Raw genomic sequence first — 15393 nt, forward strand, 5'->3', positions numbered from 1 at the left:
TTTTATCAACCGCAGCAGCCTCCGGTACTTCGCTAGCCTCCCCTTTGTAAGACAGGTTTGCTTTTTTTCTTGGGTAGTCTCAGGGAATACCCCTAAATTTAGTAGTCCAAATGGCAAACAGGGGGTATTCTTCTGAAGAGGCCTACAGGATTCTGACCCAGTCGGATGAGGAGTGGGAACCCTCATCTGATGAATCTAGCGGGTCAGAATATGAACCTGTGGAAAGCAGTGGCTCTCTGACCCAAAGTTCGGACGAGGAGGTGGAGGTCCCTGGCAGCACCAGGCATACCCGGCCCCGTGTCGCTAGACCACAGGTTACGCAGGATCCGTTTCAAGAGCAGCAGAGTGGGGCTGTCGCTGCCGGATCACGTGGTGAGGCATACACCATCAGCGCAGCCCTTCCTGGACCTAGTACCAGCACTGCCGTACAACATGGTGACGTGGCGAGCACCAGAAGGGCAGTTGAAGCTGGTACGGTGGCACGTGCACTAGTTACCCCGTCGCAGCCACCGCGCAGACAGGCCCGTAGAGCCCCTAGAATCCCTGAGGTGCTGGCAAACCCTGATTGGCAGTCACCAACTTCAGCCGCACCTGTAGTTCCCCCTTTCACCGCCCAGTCTGGAGTTCGGGTTGAGACGGCTCAAATCGGTTCGGCCCTGGGATTTTTTGAGCTGTTCTTGACTGCGGAGCTCTTGGACTTAGTCGTGGCAGAAACAAATCGGTATGCCACACAATTTATATCCGCCAACCCGGGAAGCTTTTATGCCCAGTCTTTCCGGTGGAAACCAGTCCAAGTTTCCGAACTTAAAATTTTTTTAAGCCTTCTCCTCAACATGGGTCTAACTAAAAAGCATGAATTGCGGTCATATTGGTCCACGAACCCAATTCATCACATGCCCATGTTCTCTGCTGCTATGTCCAGGACACGATTTGAGACCATCCTACGTTTTCTGCATTTTAGCGACAACACCACCTCCCGTCCCAGAGGCCACCCAGCTTTTGACCGGCTCCACAAAATTCGGCCCCTCATAGACCATTTCAACCAGAAATTTGCAGATTTGTATACCCCCGAGCAAAACATCTGCGTAGACGAGTCCCTAATACATTTTACCGGGCGCCTTGGCTTCAAACAATACATCCCAAGCAAGCGTGCCCGGTATGGGGTCAAATTGTATAAGCTCTGTGAAAGGGCCACAGGTTATACCCACAAATTTCGGATCTATGAGGGAAAAGATCAGACCCTGGAGCCGGTCGGTTGCCCTGACTACCTGGGGAGCAGTGGGAAGACAGTCTGGGACTTGGTGTCACCCTTATTCGGCAAGGGGTACCATCTTTATGTGGACAATTTCTACACAAGTGTGGCCCTCTTTAGGCATTTGTTTCTAGAACGGATTTGCGCCTGTGGCACCGCGCGAACTAGTCGCGTGGGCTTCCCCCAACGGCTTGTAACCACCCGTCTTGCAAGGGGGGAGAGGGCTGCCTTGTGTAATGAAGAACTGCTCGCGGTGAAATGGAGAGACAAGCGTGACGTTTACATGCTCTCCTCCATTCACGCAGACACGACAATCCAAATTGAAAGGGCAACCCGTGTCATTGAAAAGCCCCTCTCAGTCCACGACTATAATGCGCTCATGGGAGGGGTGGACTTCAATGACCAGATGTTGGCTCCCTATTTAGTTTCCCGCAGAACCAGACGCTGGTATAAGAAGGTGTCTGTATATTTAATTCAATTGGCTGCCTATAATAGTTTTGTTCTCTACAGTAAGGCTGGGAGAACAGGATCCTTCCTCAAATTCCAGGAAGAGATCATCGAGAACCTCCTGTATCCAGGAGGTTCCGTGGCCCCATCCACCAGTGTAGTTAGCCGTCTACACGAGCGACATTTCCCCAGTGTCGTTGCTGGTACCTCAACCCAACCGCCACCCCGAAAAAAATGTCGTGTCTGTAGCAGGAGTGGAATAAGGCGTGACACCCGCTATTTCTGTCCTGACTGTCCTGACCACCCTGCCCTATGCTTTGGTGAGTGTTTCCGGAAGTACCACACACAGGTACACCTAGCATAGGGATTGCATCTCACAGGACAGGCACACAGGGCTATTAGGGCCCTTTTACTCACAGCTGCTGCAAACCTCTCCTTTCACCTGGGATAAAGTGCATAACGTACTTCGCCACATCTTTGGGCGATTTGCGCTTTGCACATTGTCCCATGGGGAAGGAGAGGTTTGTTCTATAAAGGTAAAAAAAACTAAACAAAAAAAAAATTACCGGTAAGTAAAAAAGTTAAACGTTCAGTTAAAAAAGTTTAAAAAAAGTTTCTATGTTCTGTTCAACAGTTAATAAATTTATTGCGTTGCGGCCTGGTTTTTTCTTTTTTGTTTTGTTTTTTTTACCTTTCAGGTGGACCAACCGATCGACTAGCTGCAGCACTGATGTGCATTCTGACAGAAGCATTGCGCTGCTGTCAGATTACACGCAAGTCGGTGTATGCGGCGCTGCAAGACGAGATTTCTCCTCTGCAGTAAAAGATATGTTTGCCGAGGCATATGAGCTGAGGAGGTGGCGGTGTTCATATACTTTGGCAAACACTTTGTATATATAAAAAAAAAAAATCCCGGCAATGATTTATTCATCCACATCGATTGATGTGAATGGAGAAATCTGGTTTGCCAGGGCATACGAGCTGAAGTGGGTATGGATGTTGGGCGGAGCTCCTATGTCCTGGCAGACGCCTTTCCCCTCCTTTTTTTTTTTTTGGCAGAGATTTTTTCATCCACATTGATCGATGCGAATGAAGAAATCTGTGCCGTTCATTTTTTTCTTTCAGCCCAGAGGCTGAACGGAAAAAAAAAATCTCATTACCCGTATGCTCAATATAAGGAGAATAGCAGAAACTCCTAATGCTGGGCATACATGTAATGATTGTGGAGACCCTCAAATGCCAGGGCAGTACAAACACCCCACAAATAACACCATTTTGGAAAGAAGACACCCCAAGGTATTCGCTGAGGGGCATATTGAGTCCATGAAAGATTGAAATTTTTGTCCCAAGTTAGCGGAAATGGAGACTTTGTGAGAAAAAAATCAAAAAAATCAATTTCCGCTAACTTGTGCCAAAATTATTTTTTTTCTATGAACTCGCCATGCCCCTCATTGAATACCTTGGGGTGTCTTCTTTCCAAAATGGGGTCACATGTGGGGTATTTATACTGCCCTGGCATTTTAGGGGCCCCAAAGCGTGAGAAGAAGTCTGGTATCCAAATGTCTAAAAATGCCCTCCTAAAAGGAATTTGGGCCCCTTTGCCCACCTAGGCTGCAAAAAAGTGTCACACATGTGGTATCTCCGTATTCAGCAGAAGTTGGGGAATATGTTTTGGGGTGTCATTTTACATATACCCATGCTGGGTGAGATAAATATCTTGGTCAAATGCCAACTTTGTATAAAAAAAATGGGAAAAGTTGTCTTTTGCCAAGATATTTCTCTCACCCAGCATGGGTATATGTAAAATGACACCCCAAAACACATTCCCCACCTTCTCCTGAGTACGGAGATACCAGATGTGTGACACTTTTTTGCAGCCTAGGTGGGCAAAGGGGCCCACATTCCAAAGAGCACCTTTCAGATTTCACAGGTCATTTACCTACTTACCAGACATTAGGGCCCCTGGAAAATGCCAGGGCAGTATAACTACCCCACAAGTGACCCCATTTTGGAAAGAAGACACCCCAAGGTATTCCGTGAGGGGCATGGCAAGTTCCTAGAATTTTTTATTTTTTGTCACAAGTTAGTGGAAAATGATGATTTTTTTTTTTTTTTTTTTTCTTACAAAGTCTCATATTCCACTAACTTGTGACAAAAAATAAAAAGTTCTATGAACTCACTATGCCCATCAGCGAATACATTGGGGTCTCTTCTTTCCAAAATGGGGTCACTTGTGGGGTAGTTATACTGCCCTGGCATTCTAGGGGCCCAAATGTGTGGTAAGGAGTTTGAAATCAAATTCAGTAAAAAATGACCTGTGAAATCCGAAAGGTGCTCTTTGGAATATGGGCCCCTTTGCCCACCTAGGCTGCAAAAAAGTGTCACACATCTGGTATCCCCGTACTCAGGAGAAGTTGAGGAATGTGTTTTGGGGTGTCTTTTTACATATACCCATGCTGGGTGAGATAAATATCTTGGTCAAATGACAACTTTGTATAAAAAAATGGGAAAAGTTGTCTTTTGCCAAGATATTTCTCTCACCCAGCATGGGTATATATAAAATGACACCCCAAAACACATTCCCCACCTTCTCCTGAGTACGGAGATACCAGATGTGTGACACTTTTTTGCAGCCTAGGTGGGCAAAGGGGCCCATATTCCAAAGAGCACCTTTCGGATTTCACAGGTCATTTTTTACTGAATTTGATTTCAAACTCCTTACCACACATTTGGGCCCCTAGAATGCCAGGGCAGTATAACTACCCCACAAGTGACCCCATTTTGGAAAGAAGACACCCCAAGGTATTCCGTGAGGGGCATGGCGAGTTCCTAGAATTTTTTATTTTTTGTCACAAGTTAGTGGAAAATGCTGATTTTTTTTTTTTTTTTTTTTCATACAAAGTCTCATATTCCACTAACTTGTGACAAAAAATAAAAACTTCCATGAACTCACTATGCCCATCAGCGAATACCTTGGGGTCTCTTCTTTCCAAAATGGGGTCACTTGTGGGGTAGTTATACTGCCCTGGCATTCTAGGGGCCCAAATGTGTGGTAAGGAGTTTGAAATCAAATTCAGTAAAAAATGACCTGTGAAATCCGAAAGGTGCTCTTTGGAATATGGGCCCCTTTGCCCACCTAGGCTGCAAAAAAGTGTCACACATCTGGTATCCCCGTACTCAGGAGAAGTTGAGGAATGTGTTTTGGGGTGTCTTTTTACATATACCCATGCTGGGTGAGATAAATATCTTGGTCAAATGACAACTTTGTATAAAAAAATGGGAAAAGTTGTCTTTTGCCAAGATATTTCTCTCACCCAGCATGGGTATATATAAAATGACACCCCAAAACACATTCCCCACCTTCTCCTGAGTACGGAGATACCAGATGTGTGACACTTTTTTGCAGCCTAGGTGGGCAAAGGGGCCCATATTCCAAAGAGCACCTTTCGGATTTCACAGGTCATTTTTTAATGAATTTGATTTCAAACTCCTTACCACACATTTGGGCCCCTAGAATGCCAGGGCAGTATAACTACCCCACAAGTGACCCCATTTTGGAAAGAAGAGACCCCAAGGTATTCGCTGATGGGCATAGTGAGTTCATGGAAGTTTTTATTTTTTGTCACAAGTTAGTGGAATATGAGACTTTGTAAAAAAAAAAAAAAAAAAAAAAAAAATCATCATTTTCCGCTAACTTGTGACAAAAAATAAAAAGTTCTATGAACTCACTATGCCCATCAGCGAATACCTTAGGGTGTCTACTTTCAGAAATGGGGTCATTTGTGGGGTGTTTGTACTGTCTGGGCATTGTAGAACCTCAGGAAACATGACAGGTGCTCAGAAAGTCAGAGCTGCTTCAAAAAGCGGAAATTCACATTTTTGTACCATAGTTTGTAAACGCTATAACTTTTACCCAAACCATTTTTTTTTTACCCAAACATTTTTTTTTTATCAAAGACATGTAGAACTATAAATTTAGAGCAAAATTTCTATATGGATGTCGTTTTTTTTGCAAAATTTTACAACTGAAAGTGAAAAATGTCATTTTTTTGCAAAAAAATCGTTAAATTTCGATTAATAACAAAAAAAGTAAAAATGTCAGCAGCAATGAAATACCACAAAATGAAAGCTCTATTAGTGAAAAGAAAAGGAGGTAAAATTCATTTGGGTGGTAAGTTGCATGACCGAGCAATAAACGGTGAAAGTAGTGTAGGTCAGAAGTGTAAAAAGTGGCCTGGTCTTTCAGGGTGTTTAAGCACTGGGGGCTGAGGTGGTTAACAGAATCGGAACACGGATAGAACGTGCAAAGATCCAACAGAATCTGAAACTGCACAGCCAGGGACAGGACTTATACTCAGGACCCTCATTAGTCAAGCAGGTGCAAACACAAGACCAGTGATGAGCAGCAGGGACAATATTCGAATTTGCGATATTTCGCGAATATTTGGGCGAATATTCATCATTACTGTATAGTTCGAGTTCGTACCGAATTTTGGGGTGTCCGTGACACGGACCCGAACCCGAACATTTTCGTAAAAGTCTGGGTTCGGGTTCGGTGTTCGGCGCTTTCTTGGCGCTTTTTGAAAGGCTGCAAAGCAGCCAATCAACAAGCGTCATACTACTTGCCCCAAGAGGCCATCACAGCCTTGCCTACTATTGGCATGGCTATGATTGGCCAGTGCAGCATGTGACCCAGCCTCTATATAAGCTGGAGTCACGTAGCGCTGCACGTCACTCTGCTGTTACAAGTGTAGGGAGAGGTTGCAGCTGCGACGTTAGGGCGAGATTAGGCAGATTAACTCCTCCAAAAGACTTAAGACAGTGATCGATCTACAGCTGTGGATCATTGAACTGCTGCTATTCAATTGCTCACTGTTTTTAGGCTGCCCAGAGCGTTTTTCAGTCACTTTTTTCTGGGATGATCGGCGGCCATTTTGTGGCTTGTGGTGCGCCAGCACAAGCTGCCACCAAGTCCATTTAACTATCAATAGTGTGGTTATTTTTTGATATATCCTACATCAGGGGCAAGCTGTCACCAAGTCCATTTAACCATCAATAGTGTGGTTATTTTTGGGCTATATCCTACATCAGGGGCAAGCTGCCACCAAGTCCATTTAACCATCAATAGTGTGGTTATTTTTTGGCTATATCCTACATCAGGGGCAAGCTGCCACCAAGTCCATTTAACCATCAATAGTGTGGTTATTTTTGGGCTATATCCTACATCAGGGGCTTGGCTGTGCTTGCTATTTTATTGAGGGGTGAAATACAATTGCCAAAATAGCAGTACCCTAAATCTGGTGTTTCAGCTGTAGCTAGCCAATTGTAATACTGTCTGCTGTCTGGCAAAGGATATATTTTTGTTCTGGGTTGAAATACAATTCTCAACTTAGCAATTTCCTAAATTTGTCGTTTCTGATGTATCAGGGCTACTTTAAATCTATTCATTAAAAGGGTATATTAGATTCAAGGTGCTGATAGGGTCATTCTCAATAAATTCACACACACGCTACTGTGCATATCCAAGTCTAATTCTGTCCGTAAACGTATACCTGTCACCCAGCGCCTAAATAATAGGCCTCAAATTTATATTCAGCTAAATCTGTGGTTATTGCTGTAGCTGGTCAAGTTATTTTGTGTCCGTCAAAGCACAGTTTTTGTTCTGGGTTGAAATACAATTCCCAACCTAGCAATTTCCTAAATTAGTGGTTTCTGCTGTATCAGGCCTACTTTAAATCTATCGATAAAAGGGTATATTAGATTCAAGGTGCTGATAGGGTCATTCTCAATAACTTCACACACACGCTACTGTGCATATCCAAGTCTAATTCTGTCCTAAATATCTGACAATGGACTGTTCCAGTGGTGGGTGACGTGAAGCCTGATTCTCTGCTATGACATGAAGACTGAATCTCTGCTGACATGAAGCCAGATTCTATGTTATGGGACCTCTCTCCTCTGCCTGGGTGCCGGGGCCTAAATATCTGACAATGGACTGTTCCAGTGGTGGGTGACGTGAAGACTGATTCTCTGCTGACATCAAGCCAGATTCTCTGCTATGGGACCTCTCTCCAATTGATATTGATTAATTTTTATTTATTTTATTTTTATTTTAATTCATTTCCCTATCCACATTTGTTTGCAGGGGATTTACCTACATGTTGCTGCCTTTTGCAGCCCTCTAGCTCTTTCCTGGGCTGTTTTACAGCCTTTTTAGTGCCCAAAAGTTCGGGTCCCCATTGACTTCAATGGGGTTCGGGTTCGGGACGAAGTTCGGGTCGGGTTCGGATCCCGAACCCGAACATTTCCGGGAAGTTCGGCCGAACTTCTCGAACCTGAACATCCAGGTGTTCGCTCAACTCTATTCATCATATATTCGAGAATTCATGATCTCCAGTCATTATTTTCTTAATTGCAAAAATCATCAATCGGAAAAATTCGCAAGAAAAATTCACGATGCGAAAAATTGTGATCAACACTAGTCCTAAAGTCAAAGATATTGCAGCTTTCTCCTTGGCCCACAAGCAAGAAGCAGTGAGGGATCATGGGTACTGATGAAAAAAAATCTAGGATATTCACGATTACGAAGATATAGCACTATATTCTAGATGTTCGCGAATTCCCAAAAAGTGCCAATATTCTCGATAAAAATTAGCGATTAGAATATTCGCGATCAACACTACACAAGACCAGGGAACATTTACTCTTGCAATACAGAACTGAGGGAAGATACAAGTATTTTGGCACTAATTCACACCCACAAGTAGCCAAGGGCAGGATACAAGTGGCAACAGAAACAGCTATTGAACATGATGGCACAACTTCGTACCCAGAAGATGCTGGTGTCTGAACATGCAGTACAGTGGCACAAGTAATATGCCATTGTAACAGGCTAGGGCTCTATCTCCATTTCGTTCTAGAGCACTTCTCTCTCCTCGTTCTAGCAATTGGTGGGGAACTCGGCACTCTCTATGACATATCAAAAGTTTGCTGAAAACTCAGTGACCTTTTATTGATCTTCAGGACAATTATGAAATTACTAGATCCTAACAAGACCCATCCTGTTTGTTACTAGCGTCACTATATTGGGGACATTTTGCCCTGTAACCGGAGCCAAGTTATTGGTTGGTAGTCAAGTTGAGACAGGAAAGAAAATAATAATAATTTATGACAAATTTCATATACTGTATAGCTGCTGTCAATAATGGCAAATGTATTCATTGGCACAGATCCATGAATTAATTTTCAAAGTATCTGACTATGAAGGTGACTGTAGTCAGAATCTGCTACTTACCCCAGTATTCTGAGCACTAGGATGAAATATACCCGGGGGTGAAACAGGACTAAATAGATCATATAGGTAAAGAAGATATATTACAACTTGACAGAGGGTTATATCTTATAGCTATAAACCCAAAAATGTGAACTCTGGAAAAAAAAAATATTGTAATATTGTACTGTCAGACAGTCAGTTATAAACTGTCTTGTGCGGTTCTCCTCTTTCTTCACCGCACTTTGCTGTAGACCTCATGGCGGAAGATAGAGCTTCCTCAATTCTTATTTTAGCCAATGTTTTCAGTGATGAAATGTACAGAAGAGATTTATAGAGATGCCGCTGATCCAGCTACAAATTCCTGGCTCATTGTCACAAGGGACCTGTTGGATTTGTAGGTCTGGTGGCATATGGACATGGTAGAGGGGGCCCTCAATTAAGACCGCCCTCCCGACCAGCCAGAGCAGACGGCCTCTTACACAGCGCCCTCCAACCCATGCCTCTTGAACCCCAGCTTTGTGATGAGCCATGGGAGCCCTCAGTTACACTCACGGGTCTTCAAGAAATCCTCTGTTTATTCACCAAATGTGCAACGTTTCTCAAGCATTGAATGAGGTGTGCAAACAAAGGTATAAATGCCCTCCCTACGAGTCACATGACCAACAGCATAATATGCAAATTATATAACACCCCATTGCCTATTTCTTAACCTAACCCCTTCCCTCCAGCCCTACTGTTAAAGACATACTTGAAAAACATTACATACAGAGATACAAAACATACAGGGTAATACAGCCCCTCATACTGTGCTTCCCAATACTATACTGTAGAAGCAGACAATCCCCCTTCTGCTGCCCCTCTCTTGACCAGAAGGGCGACCCATCTGGCAAGTGGATATTGTCTATTATTGTTGTGTATAGGTCTGGTGGCGTCTCCCTGTTGCGGAGCTTCACGGTATACCCTCAATATCTTCACTCAAATCCCCTTGTAGCTGAAGAAGCAGGTCAATAACCAAGAGACAATTTCCCCAGTGACTGGACGACACACAGTTTGGGAGTCAACTGACTTTACTAGGCATGCGCACCTGGTTTCAAACTGCCAACAGCCTCATTTACATACAATACATAGATTACTATGGTACAAGGAAAAGTGGGGTCAGACAATAGCAAGGGCTGATGGGAGGTTGAGGGAGGACACTGCAGCTATTTTACACAGGTCTCCCAGTGTCCCTGAGACAACACCCTGCTGGGGAAACAATGGGACAGGAAAAGGGGGGAGGGGAAGAGGTACAGACAAGAAAGACATTCTGTAAGTGGCTAGGTTTGCCACAATGCTCCCCCAGAACCAAGCCGGCATACACAGTCTGATCCCAACGGATCGGCTTGGGGATGTCCGGAGGAGCGCTCACAGATCACTTTTCAAGTTCAGTTTGTCTGGATAACCCGTCGGCGTTGCCATTTTGCTTCCCAGGGCGGTAGTGGATGGTAAAGTCAAAAGGCTGCAGCGCCAAACTCCAGCGCAGCAGCCGGGCATTGTCTCCTGACACCCTGTTCAGCCACACCAACGGGTTGTGATCTGTGAGTAAGGAAAAGGGTTGTCCGTACAAATAGGGCTGCAGCTTTTTAAGGGCCCACACCACGGCCAGGCATTCTTTTTCTATGGCGGCGTAGCTTACTTCCCGGGGTAAAAGTTTTCTGCTTAAGTAAGCCACTGGATGCTCGCCGCCATCTTCTCCGACTTGGCTCAGTACTGCCCCCAATCCAAACAAAGAAGCGTCTGTGTGGACGTAGAGTTGAGCGAACACCTGGATGTTCGGGTTCGAGAAGTTCGGCCGAACTTCCCGGAAATGTTCGGGTTCGGGATCCGAACCCGAACCGAACTTCGTCCCGAACCCGAACCCCATTGAAGTCAATAGGGGACCCGAACTTTTGGGCACTAAAAAGGCTGTAAAACAGCCCAGGAAAGAGCTAGAGGGCTGCAAAAGGCAGCAACATGTAGGTAAATCCCCTGCAAACAAATGTGGATAGGGAAATTAATTAAAATTAAAATTAAAAAAATAAAAATGAACCAATATCAATTGGACAGAGGTCCCATAGCAGAGAATCTGGCTTCACGTCAGCAGAGAATCAGTCTCTTCATGCCATAGCAAAGAATCTGGCTTCATGTCAGCAGAGAATCAGTCTCTTCATGCCATAGCAGAGAATCTGGCCTTATGTCAGCACAGAATCTGTCTTCATGTCATAGCAGAGAATCAGGCTTCACGTCACCCACCACTGGAACAGGCCACTGTCACACATTTAGGCCCAGGCACCCAGGGAGAGGAGAGAGGTCCCGTAACAGAGAATCTGGCCTTATGTCATTGGCCATGGCCACATTTGTACCTGTCCTCTGCTGTTGCAAAAAACCTCCCTCTGAGTCTCTTTGAAGAGACTGGCCTGAAAGTGCTAAAAATGACCCCTCTTCCTCCTCTTGCTCCTGGGCCACCTCCTCTTCCATCATCGCCCTAAGTGTTTTCTCAAGGAGACATAGAAGTGGTATTGTAACGCTGATAACGGCGTCATCGCCACTGGCCATGTTGGTGGAGTACTCGAAACAGCGCAACAGGGCACACAGGTCTCGCATGGAGGCCCAGTCATTGGTGGTGAAGTGGGTCTGAGCCGCAGTGCGACTGACCCGTGCGTGCTGCAGCTGAAACTCCACTATGGCCTGCTGCTGCTCGCACAGTCTGTCCAGCATATGCAAGGTGGAGTTCCACCTGGTGGGCACGTCGCATATGAGGCGGTGAGCGGGAAGGCCGAAGTTACGCTGTAGCGCAGACAGGCGAGCAGCGGCAGGGTGTGAACGCTGGAAGCGCGAACAGACGGCCCGCACTTTATGCAGCAGCTCTGACATGTCGGGGTAGTTGCGAATGAACTTCTGCACCACCAAATTCAGCACATGCGCCAGGCAAGGGATGTGCGTCAAACCGGCTAGTCCCAGAGCTGCAACGAGATTTCGCCCATTATCGCACACCACCAGGCCGGGCTTGAGGCTCACCGGCAGCAACCACTCGTCGGTCTGTTGTTCTATACCCCGCCACAACTCCTGTGCGGTGTGGGGCCTGTCCCCCAAACATATGAGTTTCAGAATGGCCTGCTGACGTTTACCCCGTGCTGTGCTGAAGTTGGTGGTGAAGGTGTGTGGCTGACTGGATGAGCAGGTGGAAGAAGAGGAGGAGGAAGCTGAGTAGGAGGAGGAGGAGACAGGAGGCAAAGAATGTTGCCCTGCGATCCTTGGCGGCGGAAGGACGTGCGCCAAATAGCTCTCCGCCTGGGGCCCAGCCGCCACTACATTTACCCAGTGTGCAGTTAGGGAGATATAGCGTCCCTGGCCGTGCTTACTGGTCCACGTATCTGTGGTTAGGTGGACCTTGCCACAGATGGCGTTGCGCAGTGCACACTTGATTTTATCGGACACTTGTTTGTGCAGGGAAGGCACGGCTCTCTTGGAGAAGTAGTGGCGGCTGGGAACAACATACTGTGGGACAGCAAGTGACATGAGCTGTTTGAAGCTGTGTGTGTCCACCAGCCTAAATGACAGCATTTCATAGGCCAGTAGTTTAGAAATGCTGGCATTCAGGGCCAGGGATCGAGGGTGGCTAGGTGAGAATTTACGCTTTCTCTCAAATGTTTGTGAGATGGAGAGCTGAACGCTGCTGTGTGACATGGTTGAGATGCTTGGTGACGCAGGTGGTGGTGTTGGTGGTACATCCCATGTTTGCTGGGCGGCAGGTGCCAACGTTCCTCCAGAGGCGGAGGAAGAGGCCGAGGCAGCGGCAGCAGCAGCAGAAGAGGCCGAGGCGGCAGCAGCAGAAGAGGTAGCAGGGGGAGCCTGAGTGACTTCCTTGTTTTTAAGGTGTTTACTCCACTGCAGTTCATGCTTTGCACGCAGGTGCCTGGTCATGCAGGTTGTGCTAAGGTTCAGAACATTAATGCCTCGCTTCAGGCTCTGATGGCACAGCGTGCAAACCACTCGGGTCGTGTCGTCAGCACATTGTTTGGAGAAGTGCCATGCCAGGGAACTCCTTGAAGCTGCCTTTGGGGTGCTCGGTCCCAGATGGCGGCGGTCAGTAGCAGGCGGAGTCTCTTGGCGGCGGGTGTTCTGATTTTGCCCACTGCTCCCTCTTTTGCTACGCTGTTGGCTCGGTCTCACCACTGCCTCTTCCTCCGAACTGTGAAAGTCAGTGGCACGACCTTCATTCCATGTTGGGTCTAGGACCTCATCGTCCCCTGCATCGTCTTCCACCCAGTCTTGATCCCTGACCTCCTGTTCAGTCTGCACACTGCAGAAAGACGCAGCAGTTGGCACCTGTGTTTCGTCATCATCAGAGACGTGCTGAGGTGGTATTCCCATGTCCTCATCATCAGGAAAATAAGTGGTTGTGCGTTAGTGCATTCTATCTCTTCCACCCCTGGGGAAGGGCTAGGTGGATGCCCTTGGGAAACCCTGGCAGCAGAGTCTTCAAACAGCATAAGAGACTGCTGCATAACTTGAGGCTCAGACAGTTTTCCTGATATGCATGGGGGTGATGTGACAGACTGATGGGCTTGGTTTTCATGCGCCATCTGTGCGCTTTCTGCAGAAGACTGGGTGGGAGATAATGTGAACGTGCTGGATCCACTGTCGGCCACCCAATTGACTAATGCCTGTACCTGCTCAGGCCTTACCATCCTTAGAACGGCATTGGGCCCCACCAAATATCGCTGTAAATTCTGCTGGCTACTGGGACCTGAGGTAGTTGGTTCACTAGGACGTGTGGCTGTGGCAGAACGGCCACGTCCTCTCCCAGCACCAGAGGGTCCACTAACACCACCACGACCATGTCCACGTCCGCGTCCCTTATTAGATGTTTTCCTCATTGTTCCCGTTCACCACAATTTTGAGAATGGCAAATTTGGGAATGCTTTTTCAACCCAGAACAAAAAGTCTGCTTTTACGGTCACTACAAATAACTTGACCAGCTAAAACTGTGCAGATTTGGTTGAATAGAGATGTGAGACCTGTTTTTTTTTTGCGCTGTGTGACAGTTATAGGTTTAATCACAGAATGACACTTCTATCAGCACGCTAGCGTTTGTCTTAGGTTTTTCTGAATGACACTATCAATACCTTCAATGTAAGATTTCCTTTTTGGGATAGATTTCAAGTAGGCCTCAAATAACACAAACTAGTTATTTTCAGAATGGCAAATTTGGGAATGCTTTTTCAACCCAGAACAAAAAGTCTGCTTTTACGGTCACTACAAATAACTTGACCAGCTAAAACTGTGCAGATTTGGTTGAATAGAAATGTCAGGTCTATTTTTTAGGCGCTGGGTGACAGGCTCAACTTGCCCCTGATGTAGTATATGGCCAAAAAATAACCACACTGTTGATGGTTAAATGCACTTCGGTGACACAGTCTCAGCCTGCAGCTGATGTAGGATTTAGCACAAAATAACCACACTATCGATGGTTAAATACACTTGGTGATAGCTCGTGCTGGCGCACCACAAGTCACAAAATGGCCGCCGATCACCCCTGAAAAAAAGTGATCTAAAAACGCTCTGGGCAGCCTCAAAAAAGTGAGCAAGTCAATAATAGCACTTCAATGATCCACAGCTGCAGATCGATCACAGAATGACGTCTTTTGGAGGAGTTAATCTGCCTAATCTCGCCCTAACGTCGCAGCAGCGACCTCTCCCTATGCTTGAATCAGCAGAGTGACGTGCGGCGCTACGTGACTCCAGCTTAAATAGAGGCTGGGTCACATGGTGCACTGGCCAATCACAGCCATGCCAATAGAAGGCAAGGCTGTGATGGCCTCTTGGGGCAAGTAGTATGACGCTTGTTGATTGGCTGCTTTGCAGCCTTTCAAAAAGCGCCAAGAAAGCTCCGAACACCGAACCCGGACTTTTACGAAAATGTTCGGGTTCGGGTCCGTGTCACGGACACCCCAAAATTCGGTACGAACCCGAACTATACAGTTCGGGTTCGCTCATCCCTATGTGGACGAGAAAGTGTTTAGTTGGATCAGGGGCGGCAAGTACAGGTGAATTCACAAGAGACGTTTTTAGTTGCTGGAATGCCTGCTCACACTCTGGGGTCCAGACTACTATCTTAGGGAGATTCTTGCGGGTCAAATCGGTGAGTGGTTTGGCCAGGGTACTGTAGTTGGGTACAAATTTACGGTAGTATCCTGCGGTACCTAGGAATGCCAGTACTTGAGTTTTGGTACGAGGGGTTGGCCATTTGTCTACAGCCTCTACCTTTGCCGGTTCGGGTTTTTGTTGGCCGCTCCCTACCCGGTGTCCTAGGTATTGGACTTCTGCCATCCCTATATGGCACTTACTGGGCTTCAGAGTTAATCCTGCCTCCCTAATACGGTCTAGTACGGCTCCTATG

At 46.4% G+C, this 15393-nt stretch overlaps 1 long non-coding RNA gene across 1 annotated transcript; it reads left to right on the forward strand.

The window, feature by feature from the left end:
* The first annotated feature begins 10709 nt into the window (after positions 1-10709).
* LOC120990519 lies at positions 10710-15135 on the forward strand. The gene is made up of 3 exons (XR_005776430.1): positions 10710-10758; positions 11294-11300; positions 15006-15135. It is a non-coding gene; the product is annotated as an uncharacterized LOC120990519 (long non-coding RNA).
* Positions 15136-15393: the final 258 nt, after the last annotated feature.

This window comes from Bufo bufo, chromosome 2 (assembly GCF_905171765.1).
Source record: "Bufo bufo chromosome 2, aBufBuf1.1, whole genome shotgun sequence".
NCBI classification, from domain to species: Eukaryota; Metazoa; Chordata; class Amphibia; order Anura; family Bufonidae; genus Bufo; species Bufo bufo.